The sequence below is a fragment of the Haemaphysalis longicornis genome, unplaced genomic scaffold, assembly GCF_048455015.1.
Source record: "Haemaphysalis longicornis isolate Haplotype H1 unplaced genomic scaffold, Haemaphysalis longicornis Haplotype H1 scaffold_2, whole genome shotgun sequence".
Classification (NCBI taxonomy): Eukaryota; Metazoa; Arthropoda; class Arachnida; order Ixodida; family Ixodidae; genus Haemaphysalis; species Haemaphysalis longicornis.
Window position 1 is genome coordinate 91,523,197 of NW_027526295.1, and position 19,966 is coordinate 91,543,162.

A 19,966-nucleotide genomic window follows, 5' to 3' on the forward strand; every position below is an offset into this window, starting at 1 on the left:
CCAATACCGACAAGCAAATACTGCTGAACCAGGAGCATGGCTAAAATTATTTGCGAAACAGCCAAACCATGAAATGCACGTATAGAGAGACCACCTACGTTAGAAAAAATCGACATCGTAAACCGAACTGCTCGTGGTACGAACCTCGTCCTGGGCTAGTGTGTTTTTCAATTCCTACAAAACGATTTTGATATAACATTTTCTATAAAAACAGCGCGCCCGTGCCAATGTACAGGATAAGTGGTTGTTTGTCCTCAATAAGGTGTTAGCCATTCTTAGCGCGAAAACAGTTTCAAGAAAATTCATGAATCTCAAGAAACGCACTGAGTTTGCATTTTGTTTAAGTATTTGATGTTGAAATGTGTCAATTTCTGGGTCAAAACGATATCCTTAGCGTTTATTGCAGCCCAGGTGCACACGTTTTACTGCAATGTCTGCTTTAAAAACAACCATCATTCGCACTTCTTTCTCAATATGAACCGTCCATTTACGTCCAAACGCGAGAAGAGTTCACTCATGATAGCAGAGAAAAACTCGATTGTAATACACGGGAGGATAAAAGGTGACAATTTAAAGTAAATTGTAAAATTAGGGGGAATTAAAACACAAGCAAACAAATCAGGCATCCTGATAACATTTAATACGATTACTACTGTAGTCACATTTTCAGTTGCTTGAACGTTTCAAGTAATTACAATGCGAAAGAAGGGCCACTTAATACACTCCTAAGATTGATAAAAAATACGCTAATGCAAAACACGACGAATAATGTTTGAAAGTCAACGCACTGTTGAGGTTGTAATAAACCAATAATACCTCACATATTGTTCCGTCTGCGTAGTACCCCATTTTATTCGTGTTGTTATCCATCCGTCCGCAATAATAGTTGCAGTTTGGAACGCGACAACCCTAGAAGAGAAAACATTCTTTGCGTTAAGCAACACCACAGCTTAGGTTTACCCGACACCGATAGTTCACGACGCCACCTTCAACATTGTCATTTATGCCAGGAAACGCTGGCTACCGCAATACAGCCCAGTTTATTACCCATTACGCACGAGAGAATTCAAAGTAAACTGCACGTTCCGGGTACAAAACAAAGAACTTGGTTTGGTATAAATAAGTAAGAAAGAGGCCCGAAGCTTCACTAGGCAAGCGCCTTTATGGCAAATGCATGAGAGTGAGGCTCACGTTTCCAAAACAGCGGGGAAACACTTAGTAGTTACTTAAAGTAAGATATAAACTTTTCCTCATAAAAAATTGTTCCCTTCCACCCTGTGAAGACGGATGACCAGCGAAGCTGTGCGTAATGCAAGGAGTGCAGGAAACCAAACACGTTTGTTTCTAGTTTGCGTGTAAGCATACTTCCTAGCCAATTATGCGCTTGAAAGTTTAAGCGACTACACTTTCAATCTAGCGGACAAAAACATGGAGTTGTCCGTTTCCCTCCCGCGTCGTAGGCATCTTACTGCCTGTAACACACCAACCCAAACAGGTTGCCCGTGAAGGAGAACAGTCACGTCGCATCGGGCCGTGCGCCGCCAGCGTTGAAATGTCCCCCAGCAGAACGGGTAGGTCAAGGGTGAACTTGTGAACCCGGCTAGTGCGTGCACATCGCCACCCCCCCCCTTCAATTTCAGGCAAACAATAGCGGGGGGTGGATGGGCGCCTCGTGTGGAAAGCAGCATACAGGACTCGGGACAGAGGCCATGGCGGTGGAGAATAGCATTAAGTGGGCCTATCACCACTCCCGCACTTGGCAACAATGTGGGAAAGCTATCTTACAAAGTCTAAGCTTACACCGATCTTAATCTCCTATAAGAGAAATGCATAGCAGGAAAGACATTTTTCAGGTGCAATATAAGGCATCTTACACCAAAATTCAAAGGCCGTAACGCCATCTTTTTGTTTTTGTGAATTATTTCATTACGCTAAATACAAGGGGAAGGGTTTTGGTTCCACATCAGCGCACGAAACGAGTGCATCAGATATACAGATACAGCTCCGGTGTAAAATAATTGCCGTGCGTCAGGTATCTTTGTGGCAAAGCTACTTAAGTCATAATATTTTAACAACCTTCCGTAGATTATTCTGATTTTCTCATTTTGTGACCAGGTTGAGATGCTGGACTCCCTTTTATAAAAGGGTTGTGTGTATTTATGTATGAGGTGAAACATTATTTTTAGAATTGTTGGCGCTACACGCTACATAAGCAAGGTGCAGCTTCCTAGAAGTATCCCCTTAACACATCTACGTAAGCAGAGCATACTAAATTCTTTTCGAAACACCCTGCATAAAATGCTGTCAGCATCAACATTATCATCATCATCATCTTTATTTCTACGTGCCCACCAACAGCCAATGGCCTTAAGCGGTGGTGCACAGGACGAAACACAAAATATGCTGCTAACACAAACCACTCAATATGTAGCCTGAAACGAGGAAAAATAAATAGGAGAAAGAAAGAAAAATACGATCAGTGCACTTCAGTCAAAGCAAGCTTAAACAAATGCGAATTGTTGTTAAAATATCAAGGTGACCTGCCTTTTCATTGTACAGTCTAAGCAATCTTTGCATAGGAGAACAAGTAGAACTGATTCGAAATAAAATAAATTCAGGAAAACACCTACAGGGAACTCTAATCTCAATTGATGACGTAAGGTCTTCACAATCAATGATGCTGTGTAACGACTTAAAGAAAAAAAGCAAATCCGCGTCGAGTCTCTTTTTAGGCAATGTAGCCTATTGCAATTTCTCCAACTTGTTTTCTTACTGATAGCAAACTCGGCGATCGAAATGCCTGTCGTATAAATAAAACGTCTTTGTACATTTTCAAGCTTAGTGCTACTTCTTATACCCAACCTGTTCCAAAAAACAGATACAAAATGAAGTTTTGGGTTCACCATAGTTAAGAATATTCGAACAAAATACGAAGGATTAGAAAAAGATCTCGTCATTCGTGACACAATGCCCAAGAGGCTGTAGGCCTTGTTCACAACAGAAGCAATATCCGAACGAAAATTTAGTTCTGAATCTACAACAATGCCGAGATCACGACTTTCTTTAACCCGTTTGAGCACTGTTCCATTTATTGTGTAATCATGTAGCACAGCAAGACTTTTTCATGTGAAAGTCAAAACATAGGTTTTGGTGACATTATTCAACAGCTTATTTTCAGCGCACCAATTAACTATATTTAGGATGACAGACTGAAGTAGGACGCAGTCATCATGTATGCTAATTTCTCGAAACAATTTGATATCATCCGCATACAAAAGGGTGCGGGAAGTTTCGACACAGCATGTAATATCGATAATAAATACATTACACAAGAGAGGGCCCAAAATAAATCCTTGCGGAACACCAGAAGTAGAAATAAAATGCTTGGACAGCACACCGTTAACGCGGACGTAATTACATGTACCGGACAAATAATCCACAATGAAAGTACAAAGTTGATTGCACACGCCATACGCTCCTAACTTTTCAACCAGTCTCTGGTGGTCAACCAATTCAAACGCTTTGGACAGGTCAAAGTACACGGCATCAACCTGACCACGATTTTCATTATAATGACTTGTGTACTCCAAAAATGTCATTACATTAGTTTCTACGGATCAGCCTTTATAGAACCCATGTTGTGCATTCCCGATCTGACGTTTAAAAAAGAACCATAGGTGATGAAACAGGGCAATTTCAAAAACTTTCGCAAAAGGGCTCGGCAAAGTTATAGGTCGGTATTTAGTGACGTCACATGAATCACCAGATTTATGTACGGGAACATTTACGCCGTTTTTCAGTAACTCAGGAAAAATTCCGTTCGAACGAGAAGCGTTGAAGATATGAGTCAAAACGGGCACAAATATCGTGCTGCATCCTTTAACTATGAAGCTAGGAATGCCATCGAAAGCGAGCGACAACTTTGGTTTCAGTGCTGATATCGCCCTTTTGATGTCGCATTCAGAAAAAGAAAACGTGTGCAACACATTACCGCTGTCGTTTGAAGGAAAAAAGCTACATTGCGAGTACGAAGGAAAGGTGTTTACAGACAGGACAGAATGAAAATAATCCGCAAAGCAGTCAGCTACATCCTTAGGTTTGTCCATCACCGTTCCATCCTGGGCCAACGAGATGCTCGTTTGAGGTGTTGAAATATCTTTCACATATCTCCAAAATAGTTTTGGCTCACGATTTAAATTAGATTCAACTGGATGTAAATGTACTTCCTTATCATGTTTGTAGGCTACTTTTACTAGGCCGCGGGCTTCACAGAATTTTTGACGCCAATATTCGCTTCGCGTTACCTTAAAATTTTGGTGATAGCGTAATTTTTTGCGTAGCAAGTGTTTCAGGAGGATAGCTAGTTCTCAACCACGGAGGATAGCTAGTTCTAGAATATTGCTTCATGTACAACGCTTTTGAGGGCATGAAAAGCTTCGTTTGTATCACTGGTATTAAGAACACGTGACCAATCATGATCACGTAAACACAGAAACAGGCCTAAATAATCACCTTTAGGAAACAAGAATTTTTTACACTCAAGATAGTTCCTCTGCGGACGATGAATTATAAAGGTGAAAGAGAAGGAAACCTGCCATGCATCAGGCGGGACGAGTGGGTCTGCACTCGTCAAACATTCGCTGAAACGAAAGTGTGACAATACAAGATTGAGTATATTGCCCGCTCGATTTTCTATGTTGTTGTGTTGAGTAAGATTTAGCAAGTGCATGAACTGTAGTAGCGATTCCTCTTTTGAGTCTCCGCTCTGCAATGAGGTCTCAGTAGAATTCCATCGTATCTGGGGAATATTGAAGTCTTCAGCTTTCATCAGTCGGCAATTTTGGTTGTTCAACATATCACCAAGTTCAGTCATTTGCTCATTGAATAAGACGGAAGAATATCTTGGGGGGTAGTAAAACGTACCAATCAAGAGTTTTATCTGATCTGTCGTGTTTACATCTACCCACACGCTCTCTGCATATACTTCCAAATCACGACGACGTCTTGCTTGAAACACCTTTCTTAGAGCGATTAGGTCCCCGCCCCCATACTTGACAGAAAGCGTGTCATAGTCCCGGTCAGCCCTAAACACATCGTACTCCCGCGGGAACTATTCAGCAGAATTGAAATTGTTATTTAATCACGTCTCTGTAAGGCAAAGAACATCATATTTATATGTTAAAACGTTTTCCAAGTACTGATTAGACTTCATCGGAATGACACATACATTTTGATAATAAAGGGAACAGTTCGTACTTGTAGGAAAAAAAAGAAGGAAACACTCAATTATTCGTCCTCAACTATTTCTTTGGCACGCAGCTTACCCCAGAAAGGCCGAACGATGCAGCCTACGGGCCACACATTTGCCTAATTATTCAAATCAAAATGCTCAGCTTTCACACAGACATGAAAAGACGCATACGTGGCATACCTCGATGGCAGTTTTGTGCACGTCACTTCAATTTCTGGAAGCGTTGCAGCGAGGTCGTCCCGGAAGTCCGCAGCAGTCGTCGCCGGGTCCAGCCTTGACACAAAGAGAGCTCGTTCTGTTAAAACACGGGGAACAGAAACAAGCTTGCTCTTTCCTGCTTTTCCCACGCTGGCTTTTATGTAGCGTCGTTTTGGAGCGAAACCGTTCACGTCACCAGACGTTTGTAGAGCATCCAAGTACGAAGGACGAGAACTGAAAACATGTGAACCGTCATTTTCCAGCGGACACACGCCCACCAAAAAGCGGGCGTTTCCATTGAGTTTGGCGGCACGTCCACAGAACCACCCCCTTTGCAGCTTGCTTCTGTTTGAAGGACCGAAACATCAGCCGAAGCCGCGTTGGATGCACACGGTGAGCCAATATGCTTGCGGAGTAAGTCAGTGTTGCTGGCGAGGTGAAGGCGCAACGACTCATTGTTACTCTTGAGTCGTCGCACATCCAAGGACAGCGCATCTATCTTCTCGAACAGGGCAACGATAAGTTCTCGCAGCCCAGCGTCGTCACCCACGGCTGCACCGCTGGCGGCAGCTAACGACGCGTGCTTCCCAGCCGGCTGTAATCCTTATCGTTTCGCCGGATGCAGGAATGGCACTTGTAGGTGCTCTCCCCGCTGACCATGTAGGACTCGTAGTCTTGGCCCACCACATTAATACAGTTGCAGTGAAAGCGGTCCACAAGGGCCGCTGCAACGCAGGAATTCTTGCCAGCCAATAAAAGCTTCATTGCAAGATCGGAAGGTATCCTTCGACTTGGTCATGCCGATGGAAAACGTGTGTCGCACATACGTAAGAGCACCAAAAAACGGCATAACAACAAGAAACTATTGTTTGTTATGCCATTCGGCACGTTCTATCGATTTCATCATCATCATCACCAGCCTATCTACGCCCACTTCAGGGCAAAGGCCTCTTCCATTATTCTCCAATTACCTCGGTCCTGTGCCAACTGTGACCAATTTATCCCCGCAAACTTCCTGATCTCATCTGCCCATCTAACTTTCTGCCGCCCCCTGCAACGCTTGCCTTCTCTAGGGATCCACTCTGTCACCCTTAATGACCAGCGGCTATCTTGCCTTCGCATTACATGCCCTGCCCACGTCCATTTCTTCTTCTTAATTTCTACTAATATGTCTTTAACACCAGTTTGCTCTCTGACCCACTCCGCTCTCTTCTTGTTCCTTAATGTTACACCTATCATTTTCCGCTCCATTGCCCGCTGAGTCGTTCTCAATTTAAGTTGAACCCTCTTAGTGAGCCTCCAAGTTTCTGCCCCGTAGGTGAGTACCGGTAAGATGCAGCTGTCATACACTTTCTTCTTCAGCGACAATGGTAGGCTGCTACTCATTATCTGAGAATGTCTATCGATTTACTTACTTTCAAATGACATGAAATCAAATGTTCATTTGATCACAAATAAATATGCCCAAGAGGCAAGGGAAAAGGGGATCCAAGCATCTATGGATGGGGCCTACGCTTCGCTTTTAGTCATATTGTCACGAAGACAAGGACGACGCAGTTGCCTTGAAGGAGAGACAAGTTTATTGGAGCGAACTTGTGCTGCCCTAACAACTCAAAGAATACAGAGGCGCGAAGCAGCGGTCAACAAAGTGACTTGCGTCGGCGAGCGTCGCAGAATCGAATGCAGCGGCGTCTGATGTGCAGGCTCTTATCTTTCGCCGCGAGAGTTTCTGGAACAGTCGATTCACATCCAGAACGTTGTAGATCACAGAAGATTATTCTGGGCTAGCGGCGTTAGGGCGAAACACTCTGCTTATCTGAATGAGATAGCCCGAGCGGCATAAAAATAAAGAATGGAACACGCGCTTCGCATGGGACACAGATAACAGATCTGGGCGCGGCCGGGCATTAAAAACAAGCAATAAATAAACAAACCCGTACATGGTTCGCGGCATTACCCCCCTCTAAGAGTGCATCGACCCGATGCTAAAATAAAACGACAGTCCGAACAAACAGCAACGACAAAACAACAAGAAAAAGAGTTCGTCATCTTGCGAAGTACGGTTTGAGGCGAACCACGTGGACGACTTCGGATCGCGTGCGTCGCCGTGATGTGCTGGAATCACCACTGGAGATCACTTCGTAGGTTAATTGGCGAACACGTCGTAGAATCTGAGAGGGTCCGAAATACCGTCGCAGAAGCTTCTCACTGAGTCCGCGTCGTCGAATGGGAGTCCAAACCCACACACGATCCCCTGGTTGGTACTCGGCGTCTCGGCGTCGGAGGTTGTAGCGGCCGGCATCCACCAGCTGCTGGTCCGTTATACGAACTCGAGCCAGCTGGCGGGCCTCCTCCATACGTTGAAGGTATCCTTGGACGTCGGCGTTGAGGTCGTCGTCTTCTACATGCGGAAGCATGGCGTCGAGCATCGTAGTCGGCCGTCTTCCGTAGACAAGCTCGAACGGTGTCATCTGCGTAGTTTCCTGCGTCGCTGTATTGTACGCAAACGTGACATACGGGAGGACTTCGTCCCAAGTCTTATGTTCAACGTCGACGTACATGGACAGCATATCCGCAATCGTCTTGTTCAGACGTTCCGTTAGTCCGTTCGTTTGGGGGTGGTACGCCGTCGTTCTTCGGTGATCCGTGTTACTGTAGCGTAAGATTCCTTGCATTAGCTCCGCGGTAAAGGCTGTTCCGTTGTCCGTGATTAGGACTTCAGGGGCTCCATGTCGCAGCACAACCTGGTTTATAAAGAACTTTGCGACTTCTTGTGCTGCCCCCCTCGGAAGAGCGGCGGTCTCTGCGTAGTGCGTCATGTAGTCTGTCGCTACGACAATCCACTTGTTATCTGATCGTGAAGTAGGGTACGGGCCTAGAAGGTCCATTCCAATCTGATGAAAGGGCCTCGATGGGACGGCGATCGGTTGCAGAAGTCCGGCGGGTTTTGTCAGCGGCGTTTTTCGTCGCTGGCAGTCACGGCAACTCCGAACGTAGTGGGTGACGTCAGATGTAAGGCGGGGCCAGAAGTAGTTCGTCTTAATTTTTGCAATAGTGCGAGCTGTGCCGAGATGTCCGGAAGACGGGTCGTCGTGGGACGCTTCCAAAATTTCGTCACAAAGGTCTGCGGGGATGACAAGTAGATAATTCGTTCTCGTTCCGGGGCTGAAATTCTTCTTCACGAGGACGGAGTTTTTGAGGCTGAATGCTGGTAAGTTCTGCTTGAACGCTCTTGGCACGGCGACGTTTCGTCCTTCGAGGTAGTCGATCATTACGCGCAAGTCGGGGTAGGCACGCTGCTGTGCGGCAAGGTCGCTCTCCGTAACAACTCCGAAGAACGGGCTGTCTTCATTGGAGTCTTGTGGTGGTGGGTCGACAGGGGCGCGGGACAAGCAGTCGGCGTCGGAGTGTTGGCTGCCGGATTTGTAGACGAGTGTAACGTCGAACTCTTGCAGGCGCAAACTCTACCGCCCAAGACGGCCAGAGGGGTCCTTCAAATTGGCGAGCCAACACAGCGCATGGTGGTCTGTCACAACATTGAATGGTCTACCATACACATAAGGGCGAATTTTTTAAATGGGCATATGATTGCCAGGCACACTTTTTCGTAGGCAGAGTAGTTTTTTTTGAAGGAGCACAAGTTCGCTCCAATAAACTTGTCTCTCCTTCAAGGCAACTGCGTCGTCTTTGTCTTCATGACATCTGGTGGAGGTGCTGGGTACTCACCCTTTATGCTCCCTACGACATCTGCAAGCCGCCAAGCCAGTCCAACCAGAGAAAGCCGCCGAGTGCAAGGATTGCTACTCGAGTTCGGTCTTATGCCAGAAGGGCCCAAGAGAAGAAACGCTGTAACCAATACCATGGTGCAAGAAACAACGTCGCCAATCGTCCTGCAGCAGCCCCGGGAACCGCCATCGTTCCGGGGAGCCCCCGCTGGAGACCCCGAGGAATGGTTGTAGAAGCTGGAGCGCGTGCGGGCCTTCAACAGGCGGGACGATGAAGAAACCTTCCGTCATGTTTTCTTTTACTTGGAGCATGCAGCTCGAACTGGGTTCGAGAACCACGAGAGCGCCTTGACCCACTGGACGCAATTCAAAAGCGAGTTCCTTAGGACCTGCACGACCGTGGTGAGAAAAGAACGAGCTGCGCTTTTACTGGAAACTCGAACGCAACACCCAAATGAAGGAGTCGTAATCTTCGTTGAGGAAATGAAGCGACTATTCCGTCACGGTGACCCGGATATGACGGAAGAAAAGAAACTGAGGTTTCTGATGCGAGGAGTAAAGCAAGAACTTTTTGCTTGCCTTGTCCGCAACCCCCGCAAATCGGTGGCCGAATTCGCATCCGAGGCGGCCGCCATGGAGAAGACGTTGGAAATGCGGACGAGGCAGTACTACCGTCCTATCAATGCGCTAGTTGCGGACACGATCGATGCCGGGGCTCTTAGCTCTGACACACTACGTGGTACAATCCGCGCTATCGTCAGGGAAGAACTGCGGAAACTCTTCCCAACAACGACGCAACCCCAAGTCACCTCTATGAGCGACGTGATTCGGGAAGAAATTCAACTCGCTTTGGAGACTTCTACGCCTCCCCAAGTACCACGTGAGCCTCAAGCTATGACCTACTCCGCGGTTGTTCGACGACCCCGCACTGCTCCAACCCGTCTTCAAGAAGTCCCGCCGTACCGCCGTCCACTGTCGCGCCCCCCCCTACCCCCTGCACGCCAAAACCAGACGCCGAGGAAGACGGACGTAAGGCGAACCGCCGATAATCGTCCAGTGTGCTACCACTGCGGAGAGGCCGATCACACCTACCGTTGCTGGCCGTACATGAGACTCGGACTGCGTGGTTTCTCCGTCGACGCCCCACACCCCCGACCCGGCCAGCGCCCTACCCATACCAGTCGCCCAACCGCCGTAGCAGGGCTGATTTCGCACGTGGAAGGTCCCCCAGCCCACGCGGGGGAAACTAAAACCAGAAACTTCTGGAGGTAAAGTTGCACGATCGCGGAAAAATGAAAACCCTCCAACGACGCAACGACTCACGGGAGACAGTGATTCACTACATGCCAACATCCCGACGACCCCATTTAACCCTGACGAGACTGTCGAACACGACGACAGCTACACGGCGCGACGCGTACCCGACCTGACCGAGACGTCTGCTGAGAAGCCGACGACAACGACGACGCACAGTGCCCGACCGACAACACACACAAGCCGAGATGCGACGCCCCGACGAACCCGGAACTCGAGGAAGGCGGCATCCGACGTCAAGGTGTCCATCCACGGCTTTGACGTAGTGGCCCTCGTAGACACGGGAGCCGACTACAAAGTAATGAGCGGACCATTTGCGTCGAAGCTGAAGAAAGTTATGACCAGATGGGACGGTCCGCACATACGCACAGCGGAAGGACACCTCGTGACGCCAAGTGGAACGTGCACATCCCGCGTCACCATAGACGGCACGAAGTACCCTGCCGCGTTCGTCATCTTGCCTAACTGCTCCCGCGACGTAATTCTCGGAATAGACTTTTTGACGGACAGCGGCGCAATAATTGATCTGCAGACCAAGTCGATAACTTTTTCCTCCGATCACTCCATGACGCCGGAACCGAACCCGGAATACCGTGCAGCTGTAAGGATCGCCGATGATCATGTCACCCTGCCACCCCGCGCAAGTTTGACGATCACCGTCTACTGTGAAGGTGCTGCTCCTGACGTTGACGCTATCGTGGAGAGGACCAAAGGTTGCTTCTCGACCGCGGTGTGTCTGTCGCAAGAGGCATTGCGCGGTTTAAGCAGCGCCAACCCCACGTTTTGGTCACCAATTTTACTGAGGAGTGCCAGCACTTAAACAAGGTCGCTTCAATTGTATTCCTCGAAGAAACGCAACAAGCAAGTGACGTGATCGCGGTTGCCGAATTTGAACGCGCACCCGAAGATATCTTCAAGCTTCCGAATCCCTTCGACGTGAATCTGACGTTACCGCAAGCAGAACGAAACATAAATATTGGCTTTTCTGCGTCGCTACAGGGAGTGTTTTTCGTCAAACTCAAAACTACGTCAGACACCTCTACCGAAGCACCGAATAATAACCGATGATGGAGCCCGACCTACCCGACAATCACCGTACCGCGTCTCTTCCCACGAGCGGGAAGCCATCCGGACTCAAGTCGACGACATGCTCAGCGACGACTTTGTACTGCCATCGAAAAGCCCCTGGGCTGCGCCCGCTGTACAGGTGAAGAAAAAAGACGGCACATTAAGGTTTTGCGTTGACTACCGGCGACTGAACAAAGTCACCAAAAAGGACGTATACCCAGCACCTCCACCAGATCTCTCGAAGACAAGGACGACGCAGTTGTCTTGAAGGAGAGACAAGTTTATTGGAGCGAACTTGTGCTCCCCTAACAAGTCAAAAGAATACAGAGGTGGCGAAGCAGCGGCCAACAAAGTGACTTGCGTCGGCGAGCGTCGCAAACTCGAATGCCGCGGCCTCCGCTGTGCAGGCTTTTAACTTTCGGCGCGAGAGTTTCTGGAACAGTCGATTTACATCCAGAACATTCTAGATCACAGAAGATTATTCTGGGCTAGCGGCGTTAGGGCGAAACACTCTGCTTATCTGAATGAGATAGCCCGAGCGGCATAAAAATAAAGAATGGAAAACGCGCTTCGCGTGGGACAGAGATAACAGAGCCGGGCGTGGCCGGGCATTAAAAACAAACAATAAATAAGCAAACCCGTGCATGGTTCGCGGCAATATGACAGCAGTGTACAAATATATTTTTAAATATTACGGTACATTCAGTTTCAACAACAAGGCTAATCAATACCCAGGGATACTTCTCTTGGTAGGTGAATAATATCGGCAATTTGGGGATATAGACAGAAGAAACAAATCGCACCATCCGCAGTAACAATCACAGCTAAATAAGTTCAGTCAATGGCGTTCGGAGTAATATCGATGATGAGTTCTTATTACCTCTTTGAAATCGTGCGGCGATTTTCTTTGATGGGCTTGTTCGATCACAGAGGGTTATGTATTAATAAAAAAGATTGTTTTATTTGTATTGTGGGAATACTATTGTTTGTTCGCGATCTCTGTCGTAGTGAGGTAATATTCGCAGATTATAGGTCACTTCTCGGACTTAATATTGAGTAAACTGCGCAAAGTCAGATTTATTATAACGATACAACAAAATTGCAACAAAAGATTGTTAACTCGAAAAAATGTAATACATCAATAAATCTAGACATAGAAGTTTATGTACTGTGTGTGGGGTACAGCATACTTCTTAAACAATTTTTCTGAAGGGCAAGGAGCCGATCAGCATCTGTTTTGTTATGCTGGCCCTAGATCAAGTGGAAGATAAAAGGTGCGAATGCACCACGTAAACATATAATTGCGTCTTTGATTAGAAGATTCCTAAACCTATGTATTACACCTACAGACTGGACAATTTTCATGCGGGAGTATAACGGGTTATATCCAGCATAAAACTGACCTGAAATCTAAACCTAAGAATGTACAAAACCTCATAGAAAACTATTCGACGTGTGTCATAAGTAGTCTTATGTCAATGTGTGGAGGGTTGTTTAAGTACGAAAAATTACATAGTATGTTTTCTTTACATTTGGGGAGGTCTAGTTAATATTGAGCCAGGGTTGAAACTCGCCTTGCCAGGCATTTGCTACTGCTGAATGAATAGAAGATCGGGACGGAGTAAAAAATGTTAGTATCATCGGCGTGCAGGACCATGTTCTGAGTGAATAGAATGTTTACAATATCCTGTACATGTAATACAAAGGTAGCGGTCGGAGATGCAGTCCTTGTAAAATACCAGGGATGCTACCCCTTGGAGTCTTACTTTTATTAAGGTGTGTAGAGTTATCTTTCTGTCGAATAACGTTTTGTAAGTCTCTTGGCTACTCCGTGAATTCCATAGGTTTCTAATTTATGAATATAAACATCGTGCTTTATCGAATCAAATTCGTTTCCGAAATAAAAAAAAGCCGACAGTAAAAAGTTTTTGTTCTAAATTGGTATGCTTCCGGTAATACAAAGCAACGACGTCTCAGAGGACCTGCCCCGATAAAAAACGGATTGTTGCTTACACATAACTTGTTCAGTTTGTAGAAAGCTACTTAGGCTTGTATAGGTAACACGTACTGCAATATTTTTACAATTGCTTTACCAGATATCGCCCTGCAATTGTTGAAGTTTTGTTTACCCCCCCTCCCTTTTTGGGGTTACTGTGACAAGTGCAATGCACATCTTCTCAGGGATGTACTAGGTAATGTAATTGTGTTACAAATACACGCAAGAGGACAGGCGATAAAGGCGATTGCTGCTTTTAATTGGTGCAATGGTAGTGTCATCATTGCCGGGCGAACACGTGCAATTTATAGCACTTGTTTTCGGTTGGATTTCCGTTTGCGGAGCAGTTTTAAGAAACAAGGAATCGCGATAAGAATGAATAATCTTGGATTGAGTTTGTCTTGTACTCAGTATTTCTCCTATTTGTCTGTAAGCGCCAGGATCCAGGAAATGCTCGTTAAATTGTTTTGGAAGATTCTTGCAACAAAAAGGTATACCAATAACATTCATTTTGGAGGGCTAGTACACCTTTTGTCCCCTGAGAACCTTGTCAAATATTCGCCAAGGTACTTTAGGTATATGAGCTACCGAAAAAAGTTTGTTTTTGTAGTGCAAATATTTCGCTTTTTTTTGGTTCTGCGCTTAGCTTATTTCGGTAATTTTTATATTCAACTACATATTTCTTGTCTCTAAAATTTAAAGCAGCAAGCTACAAACTGCTTTTTTACTATTGGTGTGCCTAAGCGATACCGGTGTAATCCATTCCTATTTAGCTCTACTGCGTTTTTAACTTCAACATGCGGAAATGCTTTCTCGTGGCTGCGAAGTTTCTTTGCCAGAAATGTATTGTAGCTGTGGGCCGATGTGGCTCAACATCTACCTCAACGTGGTTTTTCTTCTACGAGACAGTGAAACTGCGCAATGATTTCGGAATTTATTCCTTGCCGCATGCAACTTGTGCTTACTGTTTTTTTCGTATTTAATAAAACCAAAAAAGAAAGGGTAGGCGCCCGCTTCTTCTGGAGAAAAAAATACCCCTGACGAGATTATATTCATGCGCAGGGTTTTGGAACATAGGTCGATTGAAGCTCTTTACTCTAGGGCTACTCTCTTAGGATTGCTTCTGAAGTTGTCACAATCTTATGAGATCATAAGCTTCAGTAATTTACTTCCGGAGGCACCGTTACAGAAAAGGTTATTATTTAAATTGACGGTAAAGGGTGGAAACAAGTTACCGTGTATCGACAGATTAAGGTGCCGAGAATCCAAGGTTATCATTCTCCCAACTGGCAGTTGTTTAATAAGGCCAAAAATATTGTGCGATGTGTGGTTACAAATTGCCGCAGCTTGCACTAGTGGTGCGAGGCTAGAGAAACAGCAGAGCTAGGGGCGCTTGTACCTTCGTGGGAGACCAGGCCGTAGCACTTCACATTTATTTCCAAACTTGCCGCTGAAAGTTCTCCACAACTGACAGGCGCGAATCGTGTCGTCCGCATGCTTCCACGTATCTCAGAAAGTGGGATGCGTTAGCACGCGCTTAAACCCGTGGCCAAGTGCAAAGCCAAAGCCCGCGCTACTAACCCAAAGAAAATGCTGTGAGCCCGCAATGCAATGATAGCTCAATCGCATAGACGCCCGTTACATAACATGAGGAAGCCAGCTTCCATTCTCACCCAGGTAAGTGTTTTTTTCTAATGGGCGGCACATGTTATTTTTACTCGCGGCTGCTAACCCCCTTAGCAGCACAAGCAGTGATGGTCGCTTACGACGCGGATAATCGACCGTATATAGGAAGGGTCTGAACCAATACTCTACGCACTGTGCCTCCGTTGTTGAGTAGTTACTCTCCACTCAAGAAACAGTAGGGCTAGCGTACGCAATCACTCGCTCGACTCCATCCTGTCACTGTGCTAAGATTCGCCAAGACAAAATTTGATTCCATCAGTGTACAGTTCCGCCTCAGCATCGCCATAGAAATGCCCGAGTATGGGGGTAGACTGTAACCGCTTATTGAGTTCCTCAAAAGCTGGGTAGTGTTCCTGCCCCCAAATGAAAATTAGCACAAAACAAACACTCAAGATGGCACGCAAAGAAAGAGACTACCCACACATAGTGCTGCACAGTGTTGAAAGAGGCTACGCACAATATTGTGTCCCGTCTTGAGCACTGTTTTTAACACGAACGTGTTTTATGCCCGGGTACACCAAGATCTCACCGGCGTCACAGCCGTCACGGAAATGACATCGCCAGAGAGAGACAGAGAGAGTTCCGTTGATGCGGCTGCACCCGGATTCGACATATGAACTCTCTCGTCGCAAAGGGTGGTACAGAGCGCTCTACCACCTATGAAGTCAACTTTGAACCGCTATGAAGTCAAGCTCAAGTAGGTCTACGAACGCACCTTATATCTTTCCCACTAAATTCTGCATTCAGATGAGGCTGCCGTCTAGGAGAGGCGAAGCGAAGTAGTTCAGCATGACGCTAATGAGCGCCGACAATTGGCGTCTCGATGCCAGCGTGTTCGTGTAAGCGGGACGGGGGTGATTTGAGGCGCCCTCAGGCACCTACTCGTTTTGGTTCCGGTTAGATTTCGTTCGCACGGTTTTTAAGCGGATGTGGGTTCGGTCGGATTAATGCAGTGTTCCGGCGCGTGCAATTCAGCGTCTAACGTTCATGTGTCTAATGGAGCAATGCCGACGTAATATAAATAACGATGTGAAAGTTGATATGGATGCACAATAAACATTCTAATGCTCCGGTGAAGGCACATTCCAATTTCGTGTTTTAGCGATTACTCTGAAAGAAACATCAACCACATTTTTTTTGTATAAAGTACGAACCAACGAGCCCCAAAACGTTCATTGCCCAAACTCCCATTGCACTTTGTACTAAATTAAAAGAGCTAAACGTCGCCGCCACCGAACAGTTTTCTCCTGCTAGGCGCCAGGCTCGCGGAAAGCTCGTGGGGTTTGTCAAAAGCCAACCTGGTTCACCGCCTTTCAAGCTACGCCATACTAAGCTCATATTTAGGAAAAAGCACAATACGTACGTCCGTTCCAGCGATAGCATTAACGAACTAGGACCGCAACAAAAACATAACCAGGTGCACTGCGATTCAGCGTCTGCTCGTGTCCTAACATAGGAACGCGCTAGGGGAAGTGGAATAAAATCATCAAATATATCCGTGCTTTTCACGAACATTCGGAGTGTTATGGCAAACGCGACGGTTGAACATCCGTCACTGACACTTGCAACGCTGACACCATCGACTAACTGAAACTAGTTTGCACCCACAAGTTCGAGATCACGAAATTCCACATCAAAGTCGTTTTTGTTCTGTCGATCTGACCGCACGACACGGCGAGGCGGTGGCGTTTTGTTGCGTGTCTCTAAAGCGTATTCATCACGGTGCATCCATGTTATCAGTAACATCGAGATTGTGCGCGCCCTTGTTGAAACAGGGTCCCTAAAATTCATAATTTGTGCCTGTTATCGCCCGCCTACTGACACACCTGATTTTGTAAATGAGCTACATGAAGTTTTAAACATACTTGTTCCACGGTATCTCACGTCACCCCTGTTTTTGTTGGGTAACTTTAACTTGGAGAATGTACAACGGGATGATGAACAACCTAATATTTTTCCCTTCTCTACTTTCGCTCAAGAATTCATAGATATTTGCCCTCTTTTAAAGCAAAGCGTTTTAAAGAAAAGATTTTTACTTCGACCCCCAAGGGTTCTTTCGCGACCGTTGGTGTCAACAGAAAACTCCCGCGAACAAATAAAAGAATTTAATGGCACCGCCAGGAATCGAACCTGGAACTAACAGCGTAACATATCAAGAGCCCGTTGTCTTACCGATTTAGCTACGAGGCCGCTTTCTTATTGCATATTTTGTCAACAACACACACATTACAAAATAAATTTTTGAGGTTGAGGACAATAAACCTCCGCCAAACTTTTAGCTGGCGCTGACATGTTGGTGCACTTTCATTACACTAAGCTCATTTAACAAACACAAAACTTCATGATTACAATCACCATTGTTCACCACTTCTCGAAGACTACAGGCGTCTTCAACAAAATAACTATTTACAGACCACGCGTCAACTGAATTGTGACGAACGTTCATTCTGCTACGCCATATTGCTTGCAGACCTAAAAGAAAGAGCAGGTCGTATGGAATACGGTCCGTGTTTACTGAAAGGTACGTAATTCCTTCGGCTGTTAGTGGCAAATCTTTTTTATACAGGATAAAGGAAGGTTGATACAGGAAGGATACAGGAAGGTTGATACAGGAATAAACAAACGTACCCGGTGTTTTTATAGATGACACAAGAAACATAAAACGCGCCCTGGAAGACCTTGATGTCGAGAAATACCGCGGGGCAGCCGTGAGGGCTCATGCGGAAAAAAATGTTGGCACGTGAACAACCGACACAACGCGCTCTAGCAGACGAAAAAGACATTCACGTAAGCAAGACATAAAAGAAATTGAGTGGGCAGGTGTAGTTACTCAAAACAAAGACGAGATAGCTCGTGCGTTCACACAGTACTATCGCGATTTGTTTGGTCTGCGAAAACCTAAAGAAGGGTTTAACACAGAATTTTCGAACTGTTTGCCGCAGCTGGAAAGTGAAGAGACAGCACTTTTGGAAAGGGAGATAACCTTAGGCGAAATCGAGGACGCCATAAATGATTTGAATTCTGGCAAATCGCCGGGGCCTGACGCGATTGGTCCTTTTTTTTACAAGACGTTAAAGGCAGAAGTGACGGGACTACTTCATGGGGTTTTTTCTGAGTATTATGAGCGTGGGAGTCTACCGCCTTCATGCGGAAATGCCCACATGGAGTTGATACCGAAGGGGGAGGACAGCGATCAATCGAACAAAGTAACTGGCTACAGGACTATTACAGTTACTAATACTGATTATAGGATAATAATGAAAGTTCTTGCGAAACGTATGCAAGCCGTTATGAAATCCTTAATAGGGCCTTACCAAACCTGTGGTATAAAGGAAAGAACTGTATTTACAAATATTCATGTAACCCGCAGCATATTCGAGTACTGTGATGCCGACTTTCGAACGGTAGCCATGGTACAAATAGACCTGGCGAAAGCTTTCGACCGTGTATGTAATGAAATGCTGTTTGAAATACTGCAGCACGTTAACGTAGGGTCGGTAATTAAAGGCGGTGTTAAAATGGGCTACAGTAATTGTAATACTAGAATAATTGTTAATAAGGAATTAACAGATAAAATACACGTTCAGTCCTCAGTGAGGCAAGGGTGTTATCCCCCGCCCATTCCTCCCTCACACCTCACCAAACCCGCTATTGGCGACTCTTGCAGACAGACTACTTCCCATGCAGAGCTCGTCTGCAGCACATCCACCCCTCATCATTCCCGTCTCCCAACTGTCCCCAATAAGGCCAACGTGCCACTCTGGAACATTCCATGTGGGCTTGCCCTTACGACTCCGTCCCTCAAATCTCCAGCAGCGAGCTATGGAGAGAGGCGTTGGGTAGCTCTAGCCAGGAAATTCAGGAGGCCCTGGTATTCAGAGCTACCGAAGTCGCGGCTGGCCTCCGCCCAGCCACCACCAACCCTCAGTCAACGAGTCAAATAAAAGTTTTCTCTCTCTCTCTCTCTCTCTCTCCACTGAGCCTGCTACTTTTTGCCCTGTATATAGAACCTTTGTGTGCAAAGATAATTCCAAGTAGTAGCATACGTTTTTTTTGCCTGCAGGCATGCGAAGTAAAGGTGTTGGCATACGCTGACGATATGGCTTTTTTCAGTTCAGATAAAAAAAGTGTGAGTAGGGCGCTGCGCATGACGCAACGCTTTTTTGATGTAACGGGTAGTCAATTAAATGTCAACAAAACTGTCGCGCTGTGGCATGGTGAATGGGCATAGGTACCTGCTGTTTACGGAAACGTCCAGTGGTTCACAACACGGTCAAAGTATTTGGGGGTACCATTGGATCGGTATCGCGAAAATACGGCGTACTGGGGCGATAGGGCGCATGAAATGCGTGCACTGACAGAAAAATGGGGTGATTGAAAATTGTCTATCTTTGCGCGTGCAACTGTATGCAACCTGCTTCTGGTGGCCAATGTTTGGTATATAATGCAGGTTTTATCGTGTTCCCGGTTGAATGTGCAAAAGTTCCATCTCCTGTTTTTAGTTTTCGTTTGGCAGTTGGTTTTCAAGCGAACAAGCCACAGCAATTTGTTCCGCAGACTGGGTGATGGTGGTCTAGCGTTACCACACCTTTTGGTGAAACAGCTTGTGTCAAGGTTTTCCTTTTTAAGGGACCAGACAGACCCTTTCGTTCAGACCAATTTGCAAATGTCACTAGCAACGGCCCTGCCAAATTTTGTTGTTTCATCTGTTGACTATGTAAGGCACAG

The 19,966-nt window shown here is 46.2% G+C and overlaps 1 long non-coding RNA gene across 1 annotated transcript in view; it reads right to left on the reverse strand.

Annotated features, from left to right (window-relative positions):
* Positions 1-19,966, reverse strand: part of LOC144167248 (uncharacterized) — a 112,225-nt gene that overhangs the window by 33,178 nt on the left and 59,081 nt on the right. The window contains exon 3 of the long non-coding RNA XR_013321902.1: positions 817-909. This is a non-coding gene — a long non-coding RNA (uncharacterized LOC144167248). The remainder of the gene's footprint in view (positions 1-816; positions 910-19,966) is intronic.